At 41.2% G+C, this 9028-nt stretch overlaps 1 pseudogene; it reads right to left on the reverse strand.

Annotated features, from left to right (window-relative positions):
• Window positions 1-5723: 5723 nt before the first annotated feature.
• On the reverse strand, window positions 5724-8696 carry LOC138415854 (cysteine dioxygenase type 1 pseudogene; annotated as a pseudogene).
• Window positions 8697-9028: the final 332 nt, after the last annotated feature.

The raw sequence follows: 9028 nt of genomic DNA on the forward strand, positions 1-9028 counted from the left end.
CTTAAAAGGCAGAAGTTTCTTTCTTGTGAATGAGCATATCCAAATGGTCAGAATCATTTACTCGCATTAGTTTGTGGCTCAAGTACTACTGCACCCAAAGCATCATGTACTGTGTGCAGCCTAAAGACACTCCCAATTGCCACAGTAATAATATCCCAACTATATTTTAAAATCAGGCTTAGTATGCTTTGAAGTACATAATGTTTTCCATTCCTGAAAGGACAAAGAGATCTACATTGTCAAAGTTTATTTTTAAGCTCATGTGCTTGCTAAGTGCAGTGGCGAGCAGGCTTTCCGTGCCTGTAGTACCATAGCTGGAACCTATTAATGCAAACAGATGAATCGTTGGCTTGGTTCCACATGGGCTTTTATTTCCTTTTCTTTTTTTTTTTTTAAAAAAACCTTATCTAAATTGTACTGATTATAATTTCTTAAATCAAGAATGCTATCACTTTTCTGAGCTTGCTTGTTTGAATTTGATCAGTACAGAAGCAACGCAAGCCAGGCAAATAAGAGGAAGGTTTCCAATAGCTTTTGCAGAGATAAGAAAGTTAGTAATTAGAGGCAGCTCCTGTTTCTGGAGTAAGTTTGAGGGCCATTTGGAGACAATGAAAATGAAAACAAATTTTAAATAAAGAAACCAAAGATAAAAAAAAATGAAAGGCAGAGAGAGAGAGAGGAGAGAAGAGGAGAGGTTAGGAGAAGGAGCCAAAGCCAGAGAGAGAGACGGGGGTGCTTTGACCATTAACAATAATTCTTCACATATTTTCTTATTGTTGGGAAAGCAAATTGCTCTGGTTTGTATAACCCCCTACCAGTCTGCTCAACCCACCAAAATTAGCCCACATGTCATCTAATACCAGACTAAGACTTGTGGAAACACATTACTGCTGTATTAGAGCCGTAACAAAATACAGCTGAGCAGTGAGCATAAGGCGGTCGGGTGACCCTGAGGTAATACAACCCATGTTATGGAATTTCTAGCCCAAATTTTAAACATCTGGTTTTGATATGATAATAAATGTGATAATGTACATTAAATACCAGTATTCAGGTAACCTAATCTTTCCATCTGACTAAAACAATGCACGCTTTTCAAATCATGTGGGAGTGAGAGAAATTGGACAGACACACATTTATGCCTGCATATACCAAAATAACCCTCGCCAGGCACAAACGTATGTACATACATAGGGGGCGAGTGCACATAAACTGACTTCATGCAGAATTGAATGAGTTGTCACTGAATCCTTTCCATGCTCTCTTTTCTGGACGTCTCTTTGCACAGTTGCACTAACTGGTAGGAGAGGGAGGGGAATGGAAAGGGAAGGTGAAAAGTAACAATGCTAATTGGACCAGACAGAGACATGAACCCCTGACCTTTGCTTCATTAGTACCATCTCATGCTGCAATCTGATGAAGTACCCAGTCACTGGCAACTTGAAAAATAATCAGATTATCTTTATCCTGTTTTAATTTTGTGGGAAAGAATTTCTGCATTTCAAATCCAAATATTACCATATTATTAGATGTCACGTAATTCAGAGCTGTAAATGGTTTTAGAGTCTAGAAGTTAAGATTTCTTTAAATTAGCATCCTAGAATTAGACCAGTGGATGAAAAAGTCCTAAGTCATGAACATTTGCTGACCTTATATATTTGCAAATGAGAAGGCTGATGAAGTGACCCTAGAATGGAGAGGGTGAAAGCTACTGGGGTGAAAGTCATGTTGGGAATGACGAATGGTTGGTTAATGTGGGATTGAGAGATAAGCAAGTGGTTAATGATGGTTGATGGTTTGTTTCCTCCTGATGCACAAAGTTCCATGATTCAGGTGAATGGTATTTGAAGGAACTGGCACAAAATAAAAACCTCAAATGCTCTTTCTTGGTTTGAGCCAAACCCAAACCTTTTCAAAGGCGTGAAAACATGCAGCCACACTGGTTTGGTTTTCCTTTGCTGGGCCACCCTTCTGCCTGGTGCTGGCCAGCACCACACAGAAGTCTTGCGACATGAGCCATTTTCACGGAATTTTAAATTCTGCCAAAAAAAAAAAAAAAAAAAAAGAGGGATTGGAAATTTCATGAGAATGGTTATTCTTAGGAGATTTCCATCCCAGATTCCGAACTTGTGTGGCTCAGATAAGTATCTAAAAGGCACTGCCAAACTTTCTGAGGTCCCTGATGCATTTATTTTCAATCACATTCCTGCATAGAGACCTCAAAGTAACAGTGAATGCAATGGTTTGTTTTGAAATATTTCCTGTATGCCAGCCCATGATCCCCGTACCTATGTGGAAATGGGTTTGGAACGCCATTTGCAACACAAACATTGGGTTTGAATGTCCCCAGAACATGTTCAATTTTTAGATGAGACATGTTCACATTCTGCCAAATAAAAACAACCTACCCCGAAGGAACCTTTCAATTAAATTATTTTACTTCTGAGAACTTCAAAATATTATAAGAATATTTTCCTGGTGTACTGTTACATGTATAGCTGCCCAAGCTCTTCCTATAGATTCGTTTCCATGAGAAAACTATATGGTAAGTACAATCAATATCTCACTAACTGGGACACTGTATCAGTTCGTCATTGCTATGTAACACACCTACTCTAAAACTCAATGGCTTAAAATAATAGACATTTATTATTGATTATTTTATAGGTCAGCATGACAATTCCAGAATTGTCAGATTGTCATATCTGGGTAACAGCTGCATGTCAAGTAGGTGACTCTGTGATCTTTATTATCTTTGGGAGGTCAGCTCTCTGCAAGCTGATATAGAATAGACTCCTATAACTCAATAGCTGGGAAAACTGAATTCTTGTGTCTTCACTTGTACCTGTTTTTCATAACCCTTCAATAAGTGAGCTCAGGAACTCTCTGGCCAGCTTAAATGTGTTTTCCAGTCAATCAAAACAAGAGAGGAAGTGTAAATGTACAAGTGCATTTTAACGTCTCTATTTGGGTCAGCTTTGGTGGGCTGCTGTCTATGGGGTTGCACAGAGTTGGACACGACTGAAGCAACTTAGCAGCAGCAGCAACAGCTGAGCCCAGAGTCAATGTGTGTTTTTGGAGATGGCAGAGATTCAGTATCAAAAGATGTGGATACACAGAGGCATGGAAAGTTGGGGCCATTCATACAATCTCTCTACCACAGGCATACTGAAAATAAGAAGTCAGTCATATTCAGTCACTTGGATGAATCCACAACAATTTCGGCTTTCTAGGTGCCTCAGAGGTAAAGGCTCTGCTTGCCAATGCAGGAACCTCAGGAGATGTGGGTTCAATCCTTGGATCTGCAAGAGGAGGAAATGGCAACCCACTCCAGTATTCTTGCCAGGACAATCCCACGAAGAGTAGTCTACAGGGTTGCACAGTGTCGTACATGACTGAGTGCCTGAGCGCACACACAACATTGGGATGCTTCAACCTGTGAGACTAGAATTAGCTTTCAGTACCAAGGGAGAGGATGAAGACCAAATCCCAAATTGAAGTGGGTGGAAAGTGCCCTAAAAATGCACAGGCAATACCCCAAAATGGCGCCTGTGAGAGAGACGAAGTTGGAGGGACGGTCAGAGATGGCAACGAGGAACGCGTGAGATCCAAAGGAAGCCGCCAACCATGCTGAACTAGCAAGCACTAACAGTCAAAAAGATGAACACTCGGGGGAATCTCTCTGGATTCATTTCCTTCAAGGTAGCTGTTTGAGGAGGCGCACAGTTACACCTACAGGAGACGATGAAGTTTATTCAATAGAATAGTCATGAAGTGAGGTTACAGAAGAGCACCCATGTCAAGGGCACCCTTGCTACACTTATCTTCAGCCAGTATCAGCTGTGAACGATTGAGCACTTAGTATGGCCAGATAGTAAATTTCTACAATAATTTTTCCTAATTTTGAAAATATTTTGAAAAACATCAGTAGGCATGATTTGCCCACAGGCCATAAACCTGAAACTCCATATGTAGAGGTTTCATTTCTATGGAGCAATCTCTAACAGACGTTCCAAATATATATATATATATATATTTAACATTAACAATATAAGTGATTTGCCACCAGACTATAAATAATGTAAAAACTGTTAGATCTTCCTAGAATATCAAACACATAGTTAAGACATTCCTAAAGATATTTTTGGCTTTTCTGGTGGCTCAGTGGTAAAGAATCCACCTGCAGTGCAGGAGACCTGGGTTCAATCCCTGGGTCAGGAAGATCCCCTAGAGAAGGAAATGGCAACCCACTCTAGTATTCTCATCTGGGAAATCCCATGGTCAGAGGAACGTGGCAGGCTACATTCTGTGGGGTCACAAGACTTAGACATGATTTAGCAGCAAAACCACCAACCACCATAAAGATATTTTTATCTCCTGAAAGCTTTTGCATTTCAAGAGTTTGCATTTTTGTCTTCTTTATCTAGAATTCTAATGGGTACTTCTAGAATCCCACCCCAAAGTTAATTGCCCCTGATTTTTATTTTTTTATGTTTAAATCCATTTTATTAAAATTATTTGGCCACTCTGGCAGCAGTACAAAGTTTGACCACTGGACACAAAATAGACATGAGTTTCTAATTTTGGTTTGTTGTGGGTTTGGGTACATGTACTTTTCTAAATCTTATGTCCTTCATTTCATTACCAAATGGCAATGTGCCTTAAGTTTCTCTGTCTACAATACTCTATTATTTACAGAACAGGTATTTGTAAAATAATACTGGAAAACTAAAATGCACAGATGTAAAGAATTCTCTTCAAATATTAAGAACATACTAAGTATATTGAAGACATCTACATTTAGTCCTTCAAGTAACTAGACAGGTGGTTTGATGTCTTGTATTACATTTATTTATTTCTAATTACAAGTCAGAGAACGTGTTTCCAAAAACCATGAACACCTTCATCAACATTCAAAGTATGGTTCCAGTGGATTTTGAGAGTAAAAGCAGTGGTGCCCCTGATTTGGTATTTTAAAATCACAAGTTAGTGCGATTTTTTTTCTTCTATAGTAGCTTAGGGCACTATTTGCTTACTTAATGCCTTATAATTAACATCTGCTTTACAGTATTAATGATCTAAGCATTGGCCTTGTAAAGTATATTCAGTTCAGCTCAGTTCAGTCCCTCAGTCATGTCCGACTCTTTGCGACCCCATGAATTGCAGCACACCAGGCCTCCCTGTCCATCACCAACTCCTGGAGTTCACCCAAACTCTTATCCATTGAGTCAGTGATGCCATCCAGCCATCTTATCCTCTGTCGTCCCCTTCTCCTCCTGCCTCCAATCCCTTCCAGCATCAGAGTCTTTTCTAATGAGTCAACTCTTCGCATGAGGTGGCCAAAGTACTGGAGTTTCAGCTTTAGCATCATTCCTTCCAAAGAACACCCAGGATAGATCTCCTTTAGGATGGACTTGTTGGATCTCCTTGTAGTCCAAGGTGTCTTCTCCAACACCACAGTTCAAAAGCATCAATTCTTCAGCGCTCAGCTTTCTTCACAGTCCAACTCTCACATCTGTACATGACCACTGGAAAAACCATAGCCTTGACTAGATGGACCTTTGCTGGCACAGTAATGTCTCTGCTTTTGAATATGCTATCTAGGTTGGTCATAACTTTCCTCCCAAGGAGTAGTATTACTGGACAGCAAATGGTGGGAGACCTTTCCCAAGGCAAAACTTTTCCTGGAACTTAAAGTAAGATCTCTGAGGGTTTGGTGTTCCTTAGTTGTTCTCCAGTGATCCTGAAGTTGTAGGTGGAGTCCTGATTCCAGAGTTGCTATGGTATGTCAGGGTGACTGTTTTTACATCCTGTTCTTTGATCAAAGGCATCAGTTCAGATCAGTCGCTCAGTCGTATCCGACTGTTTGCGACCCCATGAATTGCAGCACGCCAGGCCTCCCTGTCTATCACCAACTCCCGGAGTTCACCCAAACTCATGTCCATCAAGTTGGTGAGGCGAACTGTGCCAGGGTCCTGCCCCAGTGGATCCAGGGTAATTCGAAGGGTGAACAGCATAGGCGAGGAAAGCTTATTTATTTAGAAATATAAAGAGAGATTAAGAAGAAATAGTGTAGTAGGAAAATTTAGTGGAGAAAAGAGGCTGAATAACTTGGTTTATGTGGAAAGCCAATAAAGTTCCAGACAAGGAACTTGCACCATCTACATTAGGCCACCGGCATCCTCTTGAATAGCGGGGGGTGCCCCACTTTAGGCTCCCTCTCGCATGGATCTTAAAAGCCACGGCAAGTAAGTATACATGGCGAACCTCCATGCCCCAGATGGGAATTCAGCCAGAAAATAGAGTAAAGACATGGGGGAAACCAGTCCAGTGACTGGCCCATCCCCTATTGTCCAGAAAGGCCTTTTATACCTTTTTATGTACATAGACATCAATGGATAATATAAAATTATGCAGCATCAGCAGCCCTGACTCTTATTAAAACCAGGCTTTCTTTCTGCATACCTAGTTGTATACACAAGTCTTAGGTGATTTACATCATCTTCTGGCCAGAGGGCCAATTAACATTTTACGGCCCTTTTCTGATAAGGGTTTGTCAACCAGAAGACTAATTTGTCTTGTTCTTCCCAAAGTCTGGTGCCCCTCTCAGAAAGCACTAAATAAAGTTACATTCTTACATAGCAAAGGCACAACACTTTACAACAAGTAAAAGGAGTACAGTGATTTATAACAAAAGGAAAGTAATTAACTCAAAAGTCTAGTGTTGTTAACATCAAAACTACTATATTCCTTTTTCTATATCCCAATTACATTGATTAATATCCTTCAGGTGTTAAAAGATAAAGAATATGGAGGCCTGGCAACAGTCATTGACTCAACAGTGAAAACCCATCACCAATATGATTTTTAGCTCTTTAGAAAAGGCTCTGTATCTTTAAGATGCTTTAAGCTTTGTGCCTCTCTCGGTTGGGGGGCTGTAAACAATTCAGAAGTTGTAAAAAGTCCAGGGGAACTTGTTAGGCAAGTTAGAGAGCTATCACAGGGGGTTTGACCTAAAACATTCCTTTCAAATGCAGAAGACTGAAGCCCTAAGTTAACTTTTTCCAGAGAGTGTCAGAAGAGTGGAAAAGCACAGTACAATAAAATCAGGCCTGCTCTGGTTTTTGAGGGTAGATGTTCAGGAAAACTCAGGGGGAACCACTGAAGCCAGATCATGCCTTTGCGTTTTGTCAGGCTTCCTTCCTCATGACCTTTGCCATGGGTGGGATTCCTCACACTGGCTCCCGGCAGAACTGTTCAAGTGAAGGCTCAGGGTAGGTTCTGTATGGCTGATAGTCTGTACTCGATGTAAGCCAATGGAATCGTTGATGTAGGTACACTGGTTTTCCCTCAAGATTTGTTCAGACTTCTTGATCTGAAGTTTGAAGAATAATGTCTTTTAGATTTCCCTGCAGCATACCCAGAAAGTCACAGGAGTCGGTGCGATCATGGATACTGTTGCCATGTCTTTCACCCATAGAATCATGAGATTGAATTTTCCATTTCCTTGATTCTCCAGGTTTCAGGTACACTTGTACTGGTCGAACTTGGCACACACTGCCCACTCAGCAGGGTTTGCTCCCATAGGCTTCCAAGACTGCCTGCATGTCCTCCACACTGACCTGTTCACCTGCAAAGTGCTGGCACGGGATGCTGATCAGATTGGCCCGGGCAGGGAGTGTGGCTTTAGCACCTCCGTCTGCCTGCTCCATCCCTTGCCAAACTCTCTCTCTGCTGGGCTGCAATGGGGGAGCTGAGCGAGCTGAGGAGGGGGTAGGGAGGGTAGTGTCCCTAGCTGCTAGCTGGACAGTTACACACAGACCCAAAAGCCCTAGATGCCCGAGTGCCACAATATAAAGAAAGCCTTGCCAAGACATCCACTGTGGTAGATCTGGGTATGCACTGTGTACACATATAGGGACCAAACCTGCCCCTTAGGTATTTTTAAATCAACTTGCTCGTGACATTATAAGAGTATTGGTCTAATATTCTGAACCCTCATCTTTTTGATTTCTAGAATGTATGTTTTCCTATATAGATCTCTTCCTACAGTACCTAGAAAATACATGTAAATTAAGCACTTATAATTCTCAGCCTTGTTTATCTGAAAGATTGTTACTCACACTGCCGTTTTCTGAGTTTCAGGTTTATTGATTCAACTTCTCCACTTGTATTGTTGGCTTCCTACCTCTTTTTGTTTACAGGCAGCCTAGGGGGAAGCTGTTTAAAATCCAAAGATCTATTTCTTCTGCTCTGGGAGACAGCTCTTACTAAGCATCCAATTCTTGGCATTGTTTGGAAGACTCTCCTGTCTATTTCAAGACGAATTTTTACTGCAAGTGGTTAATCCAAGGAGTGAAAGAGAGGATGACAGATAAAGATGGTTTTCTCTAGCTTCCTAAGCCAAGTCTCCCAAATAAATCTTCATTACTCTGTTTTCAGATTTTTAACTTGGATCTCAGGAAATATAAACACCCATTCCAAAGTTTGGCATATTTTCATATTGTATTCTGCACAAGCTTATAACACTTCTTTCTCTTTCTTTAGTGCAGAGGTTTGAGGATGCATCATATATTATGTTGGTACTGATGCTGCATCTGAGATTGACTAGCTGATATTGTATTTTCACATTTTATCCTCCTACCTACATTCTCTTGACCTCACCTGACTCCCAGGCCCTCAGCAACTTCCTCCATCCAGTTTCTGAGCCCGAGAGCTACTTGTGGGTCTGATGTGTGATTTTATACCTGAGACCAAACAAGCATAAATGTATGGAGCCCCTGGTTCCTTTCACCACTTCTAGAAGCACACATTGCACAGACTGTGATGGCTTCCCCAAAGCTGCTGAAGGGACCAGGTGAGAGAACCTGGTTGTATGTGCATCAACTCTCATGAGTCCAGCTGCAACCAACAAGAAACAGAAAATGAAAGAGAGCAGGAAGATAAATGTCATCTCACTTCTTCCCTGAGATGGGCTGTAGAGATACAAGGTTCTGCCGTGCCATCTGGGTAGGCCATACCACACACG

This window comes from Ovis canadensis, chromosome 12 (assembly GCF_042477335.2).
Source record: "Ovis canadensis isolate MfBH-ARS-UI-01 breed Bighorn chromosome 12, ARS-UI_OviCan_v2, whole genome shotgun sequence".
In the NCBI taxonomy this organism is placed as follows: Eukaryota; Metazoa; Chordata; class Mammalia; order Artiodactyla; family Bovidae; genus Ovis; species Ovis canadensis.